This window comes from Balaenoptera borealis (assembly GCF_965194805.1).
Source record: "Balaenoptera borealis genome assembly, chromosome: 11".
Lineage (NCBI taxonomy): Eukaryota > Metazoa > Chordata > Mammalia > Artiodactyla > Balaenopteridae > Balaenoptera > Balaenoptera borealis.
Genome location: NC_138868.1, coordinates 62,127,075 through 62,145,138, shown reverse-complemented (window position 1 = coordinate 62,145,138; position 18,064 = coordinate 62,127,075). Strand labels below are relative to the sequence as shown.

The 18,064-nt window shown below is 41.4% G+C and overlaps 1 protein-coding gene and 1 long non-coding RNA gene across 23 annotated transcripts in view; one reads left to right on the top strand and one right to left on the bottom strand.

The window, feature by feature from the left end:
- DLG2 (discs large MAGUK scaffold protein 2) overlaps positions 1-18,064 on the top strand; it is a 2,068,078-nt gene that overhangs the window by 1,896,349 nt on the left and 153,665 nt on the right. The window lies entirely within an intron of this gene.
- The window catches only part of LOC309606391, a 190,886-nt gene continuing 185,341 nt past the window's right edge, over positions 12,520-18,064 (bottom strand). Inside the window, exon 2 of the long non-coding RNA XR_014231800.1 lies at positions 12,520-14,434. This is a non-coding gene — a long non-coding RNA (uncharacterized lncRNA). The remainder of the gene's footprint in view (positions 14,435-18,064) is intronic.

Sequence of the window (18,064 nt, the reverse complement as noted above, 5' to 3'; positions counted from 1 at the left end):
GCATGGACACTTGGGAGACGGGAGGAGAGGCTGTCACTGGCACTGAAAGATGGTTCATTTGTGAGTTGTGTCTTCTCTCTTTGGAGAAGATGAGAACAAGGGAGATTGACTGCAAACCCGCTGATGTTATCGACCCCGTTTCAGGTTTGTTCAGTTTGTGGTTACTGCTTTGGAATATGATGTAGCCCACAGCGAATGTTAAATCATTATAACTGGGCTTGTGATAGAAAAGTTATTGTCTTCTCTTTGTTCAGGTATTTCCTCATATTGACAATTATTCCATGTCCACAACTAAAGCAACATACCCAACTGGGAAGTTACTTGATTGGGGTTCCACTTCTGCCACTACTGCTTTCAAGTTGTGTGACTTTGGGCACATTCCATGACTTCTCTGAGCCTCAGCTTTCACATATGTACATTGGTATAAGAATATCTTTCACACAGAGCTTCTGGAAGGATTAAAAGAAAGCAAATATAAAAGCTCACAGGTGTGGGCTAGTCATGCACAACTTTGGTGGGATATGAAACTCAAAAAAGAAGGGTCTGAAGAAGGAAAACTAAAATATAGTTTATTAATTTTTATCAAAGAGAGGTCACCCTGGAAGAAAGTGACAACTCACCCATAATATGATACGACACACAGAAGGGCTGCGGTCGGGTGGCATTAATCTTTAATCAGACCACAATAATATTAAGACAACACACTTAAAAAGCACACAGCCAAATTTCAAGTGTGCACTTGAGCACTCTTCATCTTAATAATCATATTTCAAAGTGAATAATTAGCTTTTAAATCTTGGTCCTCTCCCTCTTTTCAATAGCAGGTGGAGAAATAAAACAAGTGCAGGCTGTTGCCAGATAGATACCCTCCTACGTCATCTGCAATCACTGCTGTGTGGCGCCAAGCCTAGGGAGCAATAGCACTGCAAAGATTTGAAAAAGAACATATTAACACCTCTCTGATGAGTGCATTTCATTTGAGGAGAAACTATGCTCTTCTACCATGAAGAATTCAGTTCTCTAAAATGCCAGATTTGATTGGGCCAACACAGGCTGGCTTTACTAATACGTGTAGATTTCAGGTGGTTGGTTTCTTGCTTTCTGCAAAGGTGCCAGTACCCCATGATCGTTCACTAGGGCTTTCCTCCAGCCTGAAGCTGTGTCTTTAGACTGTCAGTGTGACCTTGGTAACTCTGAGCCAGGTGGGGAGCCAGGTTTGGTCATTAGACCAAACGTGATCTAATCCTTGAAGTGTGTTTTGGAAACAGGATTTACATGTCTCCCTGTTAGATGCTCTTTATTTAGAACCAAACAACATTATAAATTAGACTTCCTGGGGCATTCTCCTTCTGGTTAGTAATTTAATTAGAATAAATTGAGTACACTGGGTGCTTTCCTTTTTCTCCTCCTCCTCCTCCAGCTCCTTATCTTTCTTTTTCTTCATCATCACCACCATTATCAGATATTGGTAACAAAGAAACTCTACAAAAGGGTTACTCCAAATACTGTGTTGTCCCGAATTAGCTTTAGCTTAGAAGGCCGTGCTAAGCCCTGAGTACATAAAAAGCATGAACAATTTGGTCACAAATGAATTGTCAATTTAATATGAGGAGAATGGGCATTTCCTGGGCCCTACTTTGTGCAGCTCTTTCACATGTGTCATCTTTTTTATCCTAACCATAGTCTTGTAATTGTAGTTGGCATTATTTCCAACGCAGAGAGGTTAAGTAATTTGTTCCTGGTCACCCTGGCAGTAAGTATGTATATCTGGGGTTCCTTCTGAGACTTTTTTTGACCTTAAACTCTGTTCTTAGTTCAGTGGGCACTTGTTGAGCCCCTATTATATGTTAAGTACTCTAGTAAGAGCTGAGTACACAGAGTTAAAGTAAGACATAATGCCTTCCTCCATGGAGGGCTACCCTAGCAGGGGAAGCCACTACAACAATCATACAAGCAATTACAACAGTGTCATAAATGCAATAATGAATATATGTGTGAGATATATAGAGCAAGATGAGAAGGGGCATGCTTAATTCCATTTAAGGGAGCAAGATTAGAGAAGACTTGCTATTAAAAGGAGCATAGAATTTGAATTTTAAAGAAAGAGGAGTTGGCCATGCAGATAAGGATGAAAGATGTATGTTGCAGGCAGGCCATTTACCTATTAAAAGAAATAGAAATGCGAAGAACTGAGTGTTTCTAGAGAACTTTAAGCAATAAATACATATTATGACAAATAATTTTATGCTGTTTTGGGGGGGTTCAACTATGTCTAAGTCAACTCTTCTTCAGGTTTCAGTTCAGTGTGGAAATTATGATTCATTCATAAGTAACTACAATACTGGGGATCTGATGTGATAACCCTCAGAGAAGTAATAGAGATACTAAATACTATAGACTTTTGGAGGCAGGAGATACGGTTTCTGTTTGGGGCGATCAAAGAAGGCTCAAAGGAGTTAGCGTTTAAGCTGGACCTGGAAGGAAGAAAGCATTCCAGGTGGAGGGCAAAAGCACTGAGGTGGGAAAGCTCCTCACAGAATCCAGAAAAGAGAAAGCCCAGGAGAGTGTTAGCATGCCTGAGGGAGAGGATCAAGCGCTGCCCGAGTTCCAGGGAATTGGAGGGGTGGTTCCTCCTGTGTGTTCAGCAGCAGCATATCCTCACCTGCCCAGACACACCCCCCCCCCGCCCCCCAGGGATCTTCTTCAGCGGATAATAGAGAAACACTCCTATACAATCTCCCTTATCTCTGTCAGAACAATTCTTACTCCTGATAGCAGGGAAAGACATGGTCACTGTATTCAAACAACGCTGTACTCAGTTCTGGGCTCAACTCTTCTCCAGCTGTATCAGTTTACCTCTTTGAGCCTCAGATTCCCCACTTGTAAAACTGAGATAACATCTGTCTCAGAGGGCCATAATGAGAACGAAACATTAGCACATCCCGCATCCTTATATAGCTCCTTAATAAATGTCAGTGCTTGACATGCTAGTCTTCATCCCTTTCCTGCTGCTTTCTTCCATCCTCACTCCCTAATTCACACTGCACCTAAGGCCTCAGCTGAGGGAGATTTGTAAATGGTCATATTCTCTTTTGGGAGAGTCTTGCATTCTTATAAGTTATTTTTTTTAGTTTGATGTATTATAGGAGAGTGGGTTGATAATTATCATCAGATATAAAGAGAAATTAACTAGGTAGGTAGTGCTTTTGACTAAATATAGATAAATCAGTTTTCCTGGTTGGGTCCCTGGGAAAGCTCCACTCAGGTGGAAATTGGCAGATGGCAAATTTATTGGGAGTGCTTCAGAATCAAAATGCAGAGGAAGGGAGTAGGATTGGGCAGAAGGAAAAGTTGGATGTTGATATAATTTCAACGGAGACTCCTGAAGGTATGGCCCTGTAGAGTTGTCCTGAGCTGGGATAAAGGGGCTGGGCCTTGGCACCCCTTCATTGACCAGGAACTCCATGTAGGTTGCCCCAGAAAGGAGGAGTTACTTAGGGTGATGCCGCTTTCTTCATCGAGGGACAGCTGGGGGAGTAAGTGCTTCAATCTTGAAGGGACATCTGAGGGGCACATCATGACATCTATTGCGGTATCTGAAGCAAAGAAGTTTTATATACTTCTCTTAAGGATTTTTATAGCAGGCTAGAATTCATGTATGGTTGGAATTATTTTGCTGATAGCCAAGATGTGGCATTTTTAAAGCAATATATAAATATGTATATATTCAGAGCATTGTATTAGTTTCCTATTGGTGCTATAACAAATTGCCACAAATTTAGTGGCTTAAAACAACACAGATTTATTGTCTTACAGTGCTGGAGGCCAGAAATCTGAAATGTTTCACTAAGCTAAAGTCAAGGTATTGGCAGGGCTGGTTCCCTCTGGAGGCTCTACAGGAAATCCTTGCCTTTTCCAGCTACTGAAAGCCACCTGCACTCTTTGACTTGTGATCCCTTCCTTACATCACTCCAGCCTCTTGCTTCTGTTGTCTCATCTCCTACTTCCTCCTTTGATGTTCTTGCCTACCTCTTAACCACCCTTGTGATTGCATTTAGGGCTCCCCAGATAATCCAGGATAATCTCCCCATCTCAAGTTCCTTAACACAATCACACACCTTCAAAGTCCTTTTTGCCATAGACAGTAACATTCACAGGTTCTGCAGATTAGTATATGGATATTTGGGGAGGGGGCCATTATTCAGCCTACTACAAGCATTATAATTAAAATTTGGTGCACTGGTGCTACCTACTGAGTGTGTTTTCTAGTGCTTTTAGGATGGCAGTGTTAACAGTCTTGTCTGGGTCTGCTTCCTTAACAAACATCAAGATCACTGGAGCCAAATAATATATTCTCCAGCAAACCACTAACATGTTTAAATGAAGTCAGAAAACTCTTCTCTGTTCTGATGAAAGATAGCCAGAGCAAGATCACACTGAGAAACCTTCAAGTCTGTGCTAACAGAGCCCTGAAATTACATCTGTAGAAATCATGGAGGAAAAATAGACATTCTTGAAATGCCCCCTGAAACTGAGAGAAGTGAGAGACACCCTGGCTTCTCCCTTCCTCCCGCCCTCCAGTCTTCCATCAGTGTCTCCCATTGGCCTAGGAAGGGAGCCTAGGCAATGTAATTTGCATGGAGTCAACCCTTTTGATATAAAACAGAGCAGGAAAAGTATGGGAATCAAATACAGGAGAAAATGACCAGCATACAAATTGAATCTCTGAAAAATGAGGACTGAAGTTCTTGCCAAATAAGTTTGTACTGGTTATTCCTGCCTCCTCACTTCAGTTTTGTCCAAATATCCAGATACTCTTTTGCATAAAAACAATTTCTCACTCCACAGGTTCTTTATGCCCTGAGTCATTAATGATGGCATTATTCATTGTGTGTGATTTCAAGACTGCGTTCCCGACCATGCCTTGGAAGTTCTTACCATCTACCTTCCAGCACCAAGGACGCATAGGAGCTGGCAGAAGCTGGGGGCTGGTGGGACATGTTTACCTGCTGGTGATTGAGCCAGGTAGCAGAACTAGAAATAGAATGTCCAGCAGGGAAGACACCTTGCTTCACAGTGGATTTTGATTAAATGCTAACTCTCCAAAGTACATTTAAAAATTGTTACTGTGGTTTCTATGCTTGGAGGCTGATGCTTTACATTCCCCACTCAGCCTCCTGCCACTGAGCCCCAGGGTTGTGCCAGCGCTCTAATCTACCCTTTTGCCAGGCCCATGGCACCGTCCTAATTGGATTTTAAGTTTCTAGTAATCTGCAGTAGTACACTGAGTTCAGTTCATTGCAGCCCTGAATAGAGATGCAGAGAAAATGCTCTCCATCTTTGGCCTTGAAAAGCTGCTGTTCTCCTTCTTCCTCTTTTCCTCTCCTTCTTCTCCTCCTTCTTTCTCTTTAACTTTTAAAAGTTGCAAATGAAGCTGCAAAGAAATGTACAGGGAAGTCCTGTTCAGCCATCACCCTGCCACCACCAGTGCTGGCATCTTACATGACTGTAGTATAATCTCGAAAACAGGAGGTTGCCATTGCTCCAAACTACACAGAAGATGCTTCACTTTATAAGTTGTAGAGGACGCCTCAGGCCTGGGGATGGTGGTGGTTGGCAATGTGGTAGTAATAAGAATAATCTCGTGTATTCACACAGTGCTTTTATACTTATCAAAGCTCTTTTAATCCCTCCCCACTAATGCAGGGGTTCTATTAGCAAGCTTCTCACTCAGCCAAGAGTTGCTGATACCTCAGTTTTACTTGGTAATTCAAGAGCCAAAGAGCTCATTATAAGTGGGCTGCTTTTCATTTTCTCCTGGAAGGACACCGACATCAAGTTACCTCATCAAAAGGTGACTCAGTCCCCTTTGTCCTGCACTTTCTGTTGATTGAGAGAAATTTCTCCTCTTTAGCAGCAAAGGAGGCATGATCCTTTGCCTTTACACAGCTGCTCCCTTTGCTTTGATCTGCATTCTGCCACCCCTACATCTAGTCTTCTCTGCCTACCCAGTGCTTCCTCATCCTTTAAGATTAAGTCTTGGTGTTACCGTCTCTCAAACACCATCCTCTTTGTACTTCCTCTCAAGCTGGGTTAGGAACCTCTCCTCTGTACTGATATAGTTCCTTGTTTATGCCTTAACAAGCTTATTTGTATTGTCTATTTTCTTGCCTATATCCCATAATAAATAGTGAGTTCTTTGAAGCCAGGGATTAGATTGTTTAATCCTTTATTTCTATCCCCAGCACATTTTTTAAATGGGTGGATAGGTGGATTCATGCAATAATTCTGTGTCAATCTGGAAAGATAGAAAAACTTTAATAACAACTGAATGAAAGATATGAAAATATAAATGAATCCTAGCTTATCTCCTCTTGATGTCTTCTGTACTTTCTGCAGATGTCGCAAGGTTCCGAAATACAGAACATGTAATAATGACAGAGCTGGGGTCTATGTGATCTTGGGATGATAGGCTGATGGCAAGAAAACACTAAGATTATATTTAATAGAGTTGGGCTTCCCTGGTGGCGCAGTGGTTAAGCATCCGCCTGCCAGTGCAGGGGACACGGATTTGAGCCCTGGTCCGGGAGGATCCCACATGCCGTGGAGCAACTAAGCCCGCCACAACTACTGAGCCTGTGCTCTAGAGCCTGCGCGCCACAGCTACTGAGCCTGCATGCCACAACTACTGAAGCCCGCGTGCCTAGAGCCCGTGCTCCTCAACAAGAGAAGCCACCGCAGTGAGAAGCCCGTGCACCGCAATGAAGAGTAGCCCTCGCTCGCTGCAACTAGAGAAAGCCTGCCGCATGCAGCAACAAAGACCCAACACAGCCAAAAATAAATAAATAAATAAATTTATTTAAAAAAATTTAATAGAGTTGAACATAAATTTTGAGCTTCCTTTTAAACCTGGCAGTTTGAATACCTGCATATATTTCTGTTCCTTTCCAAAATTCCATCAAAGTAACAAGTAATTTAAACAGGTATAAATCTATGAGATTAAAAAAAAAGTAAGTCTTGACAACACATGTAAGAAATATGAACAAAATTTTGGAAGCTGGAAAGATGGGTTAGTGAAAAATGACTTAAAAGAGCTAGAAAAGCATGAATTCAAGTCCCTACAGGAGTGTGAGATAACAGAAAAAAATGTGTATTGGTCTCTGCTCCCAGTTCCTGGCACAGAGCTCCTAAAACCCTTATAATTTCCTAAGTGCTAAGAATACTAGGAGCATCTCTTGTTGTAATATTGGTCTTTGACCTCTGTTCCTGACATAGAGCTCCATGAAACCCTTATAATTTCCTGGGTGAAAGGAGTATCTTTTGTTCTAATGAGGTGACTCTGGGTGGGCTCCTAGATGGCTCCTGGATGAAGGCTGGTTAGCAGAAAGAACAAGCCATGATTAGAAGCTTGGAATTTTCAGCCCCACCCACCTTTCTTTTGAGAAAAAGTAAGGGCTGAAAATGGAGTTAATGATCCATCATGCTTTTGTGATGAAGCTTCCATAAAATCCCAAAAGAATGGGGTTTGGAGAGCTTCTGGGTTGGTGAACACATGGAGGTGCTAGGAGAGTGGCTCGTCTAGAGAAAGTATGGAAGCCCCACACCCCTTCCCACGTAGCTTTCCGTACTCATCTCTTCCATCTAGATGTTCAACTGTATCTTTTATCATATCCTTTTATAATAAATGGTAAAAGTTGGGAAAATGTTTCTCTGAGTTCTCTGAGCCACTCTAGCAAATTAATTGAACCTGAGGAAGGAGACATAGCCAGTTGGTCAAAACGAGCTTCTGTGTAAAAGGTGTTCTATTCACACCTTCTTCTGTCCTGATGAATCCGGAAGGGGCCAGCTAGGACCTGCTGGCCTGTTGCAGTTCTCTGTGGGCCAGAGTGGGCTTGGCGAGTTTCCGTAGATCTGTTAATTCATTCTAAAGTAGCGCGGACATAACTAGATTGTATTAAAAAGGGCAGTTTCTTGGATTGACCCATAGAGACCAGCTCTGTTTGAGTTTACATAAAAAGGAAAGTTGTTGGAGTGCGTTGATTTCTGTTTCCTGAATTGGAAGCATAAAAATTCCATCCCAAAGCAAGTCCCACAAATATTTTCCGGGCCCAGACTAAAGGAGATAGAGAATAAATTTGCCAGTAAATACTAATTGAAAGAAATTTGCCAGTAAATACTTACCATGTGACTGCGCTGAAGCAACCCCCAGAATTGGACTTCAGTCCTCCTACATCTTCCAAATTGCTAGCCTTTCATTGTGCAAGCTGCAAATAATTGACACCAGGCTGAGTCAGCTTTCTGATCCTCACCCTCACGGTTCAGATGAGAGTCTAATTATAAGAGTTACTCCTACATCTCCAGAGGCAGCAGCCTTGGGATTTCTTCTTAAATTATTAATCAAGAGGAAGATAAATTTGCCTGATTCAGTTCTACAGGGATCAATTTTCCCATAGCATATTTTTATTTATTTGTGCATAAAAGTCACTTTTAATGGTTACTTACTTTTATTATTTTCTCATTTTTCCATAGGTCTAGAGGATAGAATGATCAGCTTAGTATGTGTTTCACATAACTGTCTCACTGTAGCTGCAGCACAATCTTCATCTATAACAGTTCCATAGACCCAGGAAAGTATCTAATTTATATAAAATTACTTCACTTGTTAAAGATGTTATCTCCCTAAACTCCCAGTCAGTGGCATTAAGAAAGTCTGGCACGAGAACACTGGGCTGTAATGATGCCCCCTCAAAATTAGTGTGCCAATATGAACTCTGTGCCATTTTCTTTGCCTATTTCAAGGGCATCTCCTCTTCTGTTCTCAGTCAGTTGCTCAAGCTAAAACCCTGGACACTTCCACTTTCTTTCTTATATGCCACATTGAGTTAAGCAGCCAAGCCTCTTCTTTACACCTCCCAGATGTCTGTCCCCTCTTCTCCACTCCCACTGTCCTCACCATCTCTCACCTGGACCATTGAAAGAGACCCCTAAGTGACCTCCAGGATTCTGATCTCTCTACTGTCACTGTCCCATCTCTTCATCAGAACGCTGCTGGCTAAGTGACAAATATAATATATCCCTTAAGCCACCCATTGGTTCCATATTATCTTTGTTTTAGAGTTCCCATTTCTTAGCAAACAATATTGTGCAGAGGACAGTTTAGGGTTACACTTTGTCCTTACTTAAGTGACAATTTCAATTTCCTATACACCCAGGGAGACCTTCACTTTCTCATAGATATTTTGCCAAAAATCAAGGGAACAATTTTATAGGAAAAAGATAGTGAAATAAGCAATATAATTTTTTCCTGCACTGTAAAAATAACTAAACTGAGGATGAAATTGTTACCATAAATTGTGCTCAAGTTCTGTTCAGCTCCTGTTTGTGTGTTTGGGGGCTGTGGGTAATTTCCCATTATGTGATTTTTCTGGTTGCATGCCATAAAATACTTATAATAAATAGAAACACACATAGCATCTCAAGAAGTTAAAGGTAATCAGGATTGGAGACGAATCTAGCTAGGTGGTTTTAGGATTCAGAAATAGATAATTATGATGAGAAAGAAGTGGAGGATAAATAGTTCTCTCAATCCATATCTTTGGCGATTCTTCCTTTTACCTCAGTTGGAAAATGAAAATTCTTTTAGTGGGAGAGCCATGGAGGGATAGAACATATTTATCAAAGTTTCAACATTTTCAAAATGGCTAGATCACTTTTTTTATCAGGATGAAGGAGGAATAGTCACACCAGCAGCTCCACTCCATCAGTTATCAAACATTTCTCAGGCATCTACCGTGTGCCACACAAATAATAAGCAAGTCTTTACAGATAATTAGTTTCATGTATGTGAAGTACTGCAAAGGAGTAATATCAGTTGCATGTGAAGGACCTGTCATAGGTCAGGGAGCTGTCTGAGGACATGATGTTGAAGACAGATGGGAAAGACAAGAAGCCAGATGGAGACCGATAGGAAAGGTGTTCCAGGCAGAAGGAACAGCATGGAAGAGAATGGAACTGAGAAAATCTCGAAAGCTAGAATCTGAGGAAACCAAAAGAGAGGGGACGTTAAGAAAAAGATGAGCTGGGGAGTTAAGCAGGGACCTTCTTGCCTTTATTAAGAATTGTAGACAGTATTCAAACTAGAAGCTAGAGCTAGTTGTGGAATTGCTATCACTGTGGAAATCAATGTAGACATTAGATAGCAGTAATGAAAAGTCTTTGTGTGCAGAGACCACATTTTAATCATCTTATCACTGGTGTCTAGCACAGAGCCTCGCCATGATTGATGCTAAGGAAATGTTTGCTGACTGAACAGAAGCGTTTGAGCAGCATAGCACTTTCATGGCTGTTACCTCAGTGAAGTCTCAAATCGATGCTAGGTCTAGGTGTACTATACCTGTTCTACTATGAGCAAGCCAGGGCTCAGAGCGACACTTGTAGGGGTACCCAGGGGAAGGAGCTGGAGGAGCCAGGTCCTGTCATTCCCTGCCCACTATACTAGTGAGGAGGACTGACTTGATGTTGCCAGCTTTTTAACTTTATTAAACTAGGATGTTTAATCTTTTTAAATAATCAATTTAAATGTTTCTATTACGAACATTTTTAAGCATATGCAAAATTAGAATTTTACAAAGAATGCTCATGTACTTGTGACCCATATTCAATAATGGTCAAGTTTGCCAATTTGCATCATACAGCACCTAAAGTATTTTCTTTGCTGATGTATTTTAAAACAAATCCAACATTTATCCCTTTTCATCCCTACAGTACTCAGAAACTATAAAGAAAAAAGAGAGAACATGTTCTTATATTACCACAATGCTATTATCACACCCAACAGAATTTAAAATAATTCTTGGTATGATCTAATACGCAGTTTATAATGACTTAAATTTTTCTTTTTCCTAATCAGGATCCAAACAAGCACTATACGTTACATTTGGTGGTTATGCCTCTTAAGTGTAAAAAGGACATTTTAACAACAAAAAAGTAAGAAAGAAATACTTTTAAAGACAAAAAAACCCCACAGTCTATTATGTAAGTTTAGATTTATGAAGTGCTCCTACCCTCAGCCTTATTTTTCATGCGGTGACATGGCCCTGCTCTCTGCAGCCGCTCCTGGGAATCCATGCCCGAAATCGTTGCAGATTCTGCAGCATCAGAGGCAGGGTTGATTGCTGTCTCTCCTGAGCATCTCCTGCCTCCCCGCAACCCTGTAAGTGCCCAGTGTGTGCTCGTTAGACAGAGGGCAGCAAGTGAACCTGGCAGTCAGCCCCAAGTCTGGTGAACCTGCACCAACAGGAGCCATGGTTTCCAGGTGACTTCGCGTCTTAAACCCAGAATCACACTAATGACATACTGAGAAGCTTTCATTTGGGAGGTGTATTGGAGAGACCGAACAAAGCCTTTTCGTTTTGATCTTACCAGCCTGCCTTATAGAATTCACTATAGGTATGAATCTATAGCTTTATCAGAAATTGGTTATTAACTGGTTACTTAGGGTGACCAAGCCAGATAGCCATGGACCTGTACATGTCAGGAGCAAAAGAGGGAATAGCACTGTCACTTGTAGAGCAAAGTGTAGTATCAGTGTAGTGAAAAAAGCTGGTTGAGTCTGGAACTAGACTTGGATTCAAATCCCAGCTCTGCTGTGTGACCTTGGGTGAATTGTCTAGCCTCTCTAAGCCTCCATTTTCTCTTAGTGTTCTTCCTGTTGTGCTTCTATTTATCTAGGAATGGTGGGTTATCCTCCAAGATGATATGTATATGTATTTCTCAAGATGCTATTAAAGGATAAATCTGATAGGAATGTTGTGGAAGCAAGACAGATATTTGTACTCCTTATGTCATATCCAGGGGGTCTGCCAACCTGCCTACCTCTAGAGCCAGACTGCTTTATCTTCTTTCTCTGCCCTGGTCTATAATTAGGCAAGAATATCATCCTTTTCACTGGGCAAGGTCTAACTGATTATTACTGCAGAAGAACACAGGAAGCTTGAACATTATTATTTTAGCTTCTAGCTCCATGATTTTAATACGAAAGAAGGAACAGGACAAATCCAGCAAAGATTTAACATTTGTATTTGCCAAGGAAGCATTTCTTATCTGGTTGGATATAGTCTTAAGCACTTTGCCTTAAATTAGAAGGCACAGCTCCTTGATCCTTCTTCTGATGTACCATTAGCTATGAATCACATCAGTTAACTACAGCCTGTGCATTCCAGCTCTGAGCCTTTCACCCAACCTGCCAGCAAAACCTTCAGAGAGCATTGCCATTGTCAGCTAGGCCCTAATGATATCAGAAGTTTCCATTTTCCCCTCAGAGTTTCACATCTCCTCTCTTAAGCATGATGCCCTATGTGGCTTTATTTCCATGGCCAAGACAGAAATCAAATTTCACAGCTTTGGGGACAAATTTCAGATACTGAGGAAATATTCTAGGCAGAATGGAAATTTTTAAAAGGCTATATTGATATGAACTGTTGCTATCATCACTTTATATGGTATTCAGTTTATCAAACATTTTTTTTTTTTTTAATTTTTTTTTTTAATTTATTTATTTATTTTTGGCTGTGCTGGGTCTTCGGTTCGTGCGAGGGCTTTCTCCAGTTGCGGCAAGTGGGGGCCACTCTTCATCGCGGTGCGGGGACCGCTCTTCATCGCGATGCGCGGGCCTTTCACTATCGCGGCCCCTCCCGTTGCGGGGCACAGGCTCCAGACGCGCAGGCTCAGTAGCCGTGGCTCACGGGCCCAGCCGCTCCACGGCATGTGGGATCTTCCCAGACCAGGGCTCGAACCCGTGTCCCCTGCATTAGCAGGCAGATTCTCAACCACTGCGCCACCAGGGAAGCCCTATCAAACATTTTTATATCTGCTTCTTCATTTGATCCTACAACAACCTTGTGATGTAAGCAGGGTGTTAACATTATCCCCATTTTATAAATGAGGAATATAAAGCTTCAAGAGACCTTAGTCTTTTTTCTTTTCCATTTACAAATGTTATCACATTTAATTTTCAAGCAATCTAATGAGGCTGGTGGTGTTTTTCTCTTATACATATGAGAAAACCAAGTCTTCTCTGGGTTGAGTAACTTGCACAAAATCCATCCTGTGAATTAGTGATGAACTTAAGATTTAAAGTTGAAACCTGTTTATTTCAGAGCTTTAAAAAGAAAAAAATTACACCAGGCTACTCCCAGTTGCCTGAAGACACAGGCTTTGCCAAATTCAAGAAGTTTCTGTGCTGACTCCACTTTGCAATAATCCTGATAATCAAAGAAAATCTGCCTTTATGAATCCATAAAACAAAGCTGGCATGAAGCCAAATTGAAATTTGATGTATCTAATTTTCAGAGTTATACGTGTATTGTACGAAATAGCTGCTTGGGGATTCAGACTGTTGTTTGTCTACAAAACTTACTTCATCTCACACATTAAAGAATTCCTGAGCATTTCCTGAAACCTCTTTAAAGGGTCTCCAGCCAGGATGCGCGAAAAATTGTTCTAGTCAAAACAAATGATCCCAGTTGTTCTGAGAAAGAGAGAGAGAAACAACATATCTTAATTCAGTATATTATTAAAAATTATTGTAAAAGGTCTGATCTACATTGTAGTAGATTTAGCAAACAAAAGGATCATTTTTTTCCCCTGAAGTCTTTATTTAGCTTGCCCAATTTAGCAAACATTTATATTAGCATATATTAACTGTTAACTATGTGTCACACTCTGTTCCAAACATTGGGGATACAGAAAAAGCATGACAACGTCTTGCCCTCATGGCGTCCATAACTAAGTTCTTAATGCTCAGTGCTAGAGACCTCTTCCTTTGTGGAGTTCAGAAAAGATAACAGACTCACCCTATTTTCTAGGTTTCCCAGTTATAGTTGGATTCTAGGGAATTTAGTTTTGAATCTGTTTATCTCTTTCTCTCTGTCTCCCTGTCTCTCTCTCTGTGTCACACACAGCGCGCACATGCACACACACACATACACACACACAGTAGTTTGGATCAGAAGTAAGCCAAACAACATCTGTAAATCTTCGGCAGTGGAAAATTCCATGTCACCACTTTAACACAGAAGCAGGATGGCAACCTGAGAGATAAGTCAGGAGTTGGGGTAAAAGGCTAATTAAATCCTTAGGCAGAATTGTGGAGATCCACAGGCTGAAAATCCTTCCAGTGGCCAGAGGTTAGCTCTTTTGATGGCAGGTGGGCATGCCAGTACACATATGGGAGGGAAGCTAGTCTTCTATAGCAGTCTATAAAAACAGCAGCCTTCCCAGCATGACTACCTGAAAAACAGCTGGAGTCTGAAAGCTCTAAAGCTGTCTCTAAAGTTTGATGTAACATGGTGCGGCCTCTTTTTTTTTTTTTTTTTTTATTTATTTTATTTATTTTTTTGGCTGCGTTGGGTCTTTGTTGCTGCACGCGGGCTTTCTCTAGTTGCGGCAAGTGGGGGCTACTCTTCATTGTGGTGCACAGGCTTCTCATAATGGTGGCTTCTCTTGTTGCAGAGCACAGGCTCTAGGCATGCAGGCTTCAGTAGTTGTGGCGCACAGGCTCAGTAGTTGTAGCTTCTGCGCCCTAGAGTGCAGGCTCAGTAGTTGTGGCACACGGGCTTAGTTGCTCCGCGGCATGTGGGATCTTCCCAGACCAGGGCTTGAACTCGTGTCCCCTGCATTGGCAGGCGGATTCTTAACCACTGTGCCACCAGGGAAGTCCGCGTGGTGGGGCCTCTTCTGTACCTGTCTGGCTCTGAAATTTCAGGGCAAATGAAAAAAGAAGAGGTGGTGAAATGGGAACTTTTGATTCTTTTCTGAGCTCCAAGTAAATAGAATTATTTTTGTATCATTCATTATACAAAAGAATTGTGACAAAGTATTGCTTCTTGGGCTTGAGACATAACCAGTATTCTATGGCCATCCTCCTATGCATGCCTATTTGGTTAAGAGTCTAGTGGAGAATAACATGTCTCATATTTTTCTGAAGAATGTACTTTTCAGTATGGTCTCATACTTTTTAATTTTTAAAGTAAAATTATCTATAATCTTTTGCAAAAAAAAAGAAGAGTCTAGTGGAGAAAGAGCAGTGATATATATGTTTGGAATTTTCTAGTTTTAAGCACTTTTATTTATCATATTACATTGGTTATAAGGCTAACATTTTCCCCCTTTTACACCCATACATGTCAGCTTGTGAAATCTGAGTGAGTGTTGAGTCCACCCTCTCCAAAAACAGTACTATTATTAATTGGCACTGCTTTTTGAAATCAATACTGCTTAAAGAGGTGAAAATGAAGTACATTGTATTAGATATTCAGAATAACTTTGTATAGGTGCAGAGAAGATTTTCCCATTTTACAAAGGAGTAAACAGCATCTCTGAGAGGTTGAGGGATTTTCCCAACATCACTCAGAGCCAAGACTCAGATCCAGAACTTTGATTCCAGGGTTCAGCTTTGAGACCCTAGTTGCTCTTCTCACTCTACCAGTAACCGTACAGTCTTTCACAAAGATTTAACCTGCCTCAGTTTCTCCATTGTAACATGTATCTAACTGTATTGGCTTCTTCGAAGGTATCTCATTACTATTTAGAAAGTGCTTGATACACATATAGGAGCAGAAATCTAAGTGACAGATGCTCTTTTTATATTCACCCCAAGGAACCAGAAAATTAAAGGCTATGTACGAGCCTGTGTGTGAGCTCCTTAAGGCAAAGAACTGCCCAGTGGATTCAGTATCCCTAGCAAGTAGCATTGTGCCTGGCATGTAATAAACCCTGAAGAAATGTTTGCTGAATAAATGAAGGAAGGTATTTCCCCCAGAGAAATGGAAACATTTACAGTTGCTCACCTGTATCTCATTGCTGGAACAGTGATCAGATGCTATGCTAAGAATAGGTATAAACTATTCTGCCTGGCCCTGGTGACAACAGTGGTCATGTCCAGGTAAACAATATTGTGATTCCAGTAGAGACTGCACACCATTGATATTTGCCCCAACCCTATTGGAAGGTGCCCCAAAGCTCAGGCTTCCTTAGCTTATAAGCCACCAAGAACTTCTAGCTCAGGTTTGTCTATTAAAAGCATCACTTCTTGGGTGAGCAGCAGGTGGTCCCTTCAAACTGCCTCCCCTGGAGTGTGGAAGTGGATAACTTGGCAGGAAAGCAGCCTGTTCTGCTTGGATGTACAGAATCCTGCTTACAGCCCAGTGATTGACCAGTTGTTGTTAAAGCTGCACACGTATCCATAATGAGCAAATAGGAATAGGATGCCACCGTCCCCATTAGTGTGACTAGGGACTGGATATGCATTTGTCTTAAGAGGGGCCACCACAGTAACAACAGAAACAACTATCTTACATTTACAAAATGCTTCATGTCAAATCTCATTTTGATTCTCACACCACTTTGTGAGAGGAATCTCACAATTTACAGACGAGCAAACTGAAGCTCAGAAACTTTCCATGGCCCTGTTGGTAGTAAATGACAGGATTAAGGTTTAAAGCTGGCCTCCCAGCCTAAAATTCCCTGTCCTACTCTGCTCACTGCTTCCTCTGGTAGCTGACAATCATGAGTCAGCTGGATGAGGTCACAGCTGTGGAGGGGTATGCCACTCACCAGCTCACTTTGAGGACGACATGCCCATGGCTTCATGCTGTAGTCTAACCCAGTGAGCTTATTATTTTCTTCTCTCAGGCACAAGGCTGGCCATCCGAGCCTTGAAGATGTGAGCAGTTGTTCAGCTTTAATCAATGCAGATTAATCCTATTGCATTAAACAACCCCAGTCTCCTCACAGGAGGCAGTGCCTCCTTTCCTGCGTGGATGATGGGGTGACTTTGCTTCTGGGTCTCCTTGTTCACACTTGACAAATTGCATAGGAAGCAAGTATATGGCAGGGACCCCTCTCATGTGTAGCACATGGCATTCACACCCTTGCCCTTGCTCCATCCAAGTGTCCATCAGTAGCTAAAGCCTTGAGATGATACCGATGGATGAGGTCACTAATATTCCTGAAAAAGGCAGCAGCTTTGGTATTGGGCATCATTCTCCTGACCTCCAGATCACTGAGGATTTGTGAGAGGTCCCTGAGGAGCCATTTAGTGGTTGCCCAGTAGGTGAGTAGTTCCATACTGGTGCCAAGTGTCCCCATCATTGCTCTTTGGCCTGGTAGAGACATCAGTTCATAACAGGCAGAGTAAGGCTGTATTAGGGGGTACTGAGAGCAGACACAGCTTTCCATTTTACCTGGTACAGAAAGGGGTTATGACTTCTGCAAGCAGTGAACAAGAATAGGTGTTGAATTACACGTGAAAATTAACAGGAGGAATTGTCAGTAATTACCAAGAGCCAACCCTTTAGGTCCATCAGCTCTCTCTTGTAACCTTCCCAGCATGTCTTGAAGTAGGTACAGTTATTATTCCTGTTCTACTTATGAGGAAATTGAGCCCAATTTTCACAGTAATGCACAGCTAATAAATGGCAGAGGCAGGATTCTGACCCTATCTACATAATCCAAATCTTCTACCCTGTCTACTATCATTACTCATCATGTCTAAGTGAAAGCAAATGATGTAATTCTAATATGAATATGTCTAGTCAGGAACAACTAGATTTAGATACCCAGGAATGTGGCATTTAAAAAAAAAATATGGCTTATCATTTATAGAGGGGAAAAAAGAACTAACCAGAGGTAATATTTCTTTTTTTTCCCAGTGGATTTGTACTTTTAAAAATTGAAGTATAGTTGATTTACAGTGTTGTGTTAATTTCTGCTGTATAGCAAACTGATTCAGTTATACATGTATACATTCTTTTTTTTATGTTCTTTTCCATTATGGTTTAGCACAAGATATTGAATATAGTTCCCTGTGCTGTATGTTAGGACCTTGTTGTTTATCCCTTCTACATATAAAAGCTTATGTCTGCTAACCCCAACCTCCCACTCCATTCCTCCTCCAACCTTCTCCCCCGTGGCAACCACAAGTCTGTTCTCTGTGTCTGTGAGTCAGTTTCTGTTTCATTTGTGTTATATTTTAGATTCCACATATAAGTGATATATGGTATTT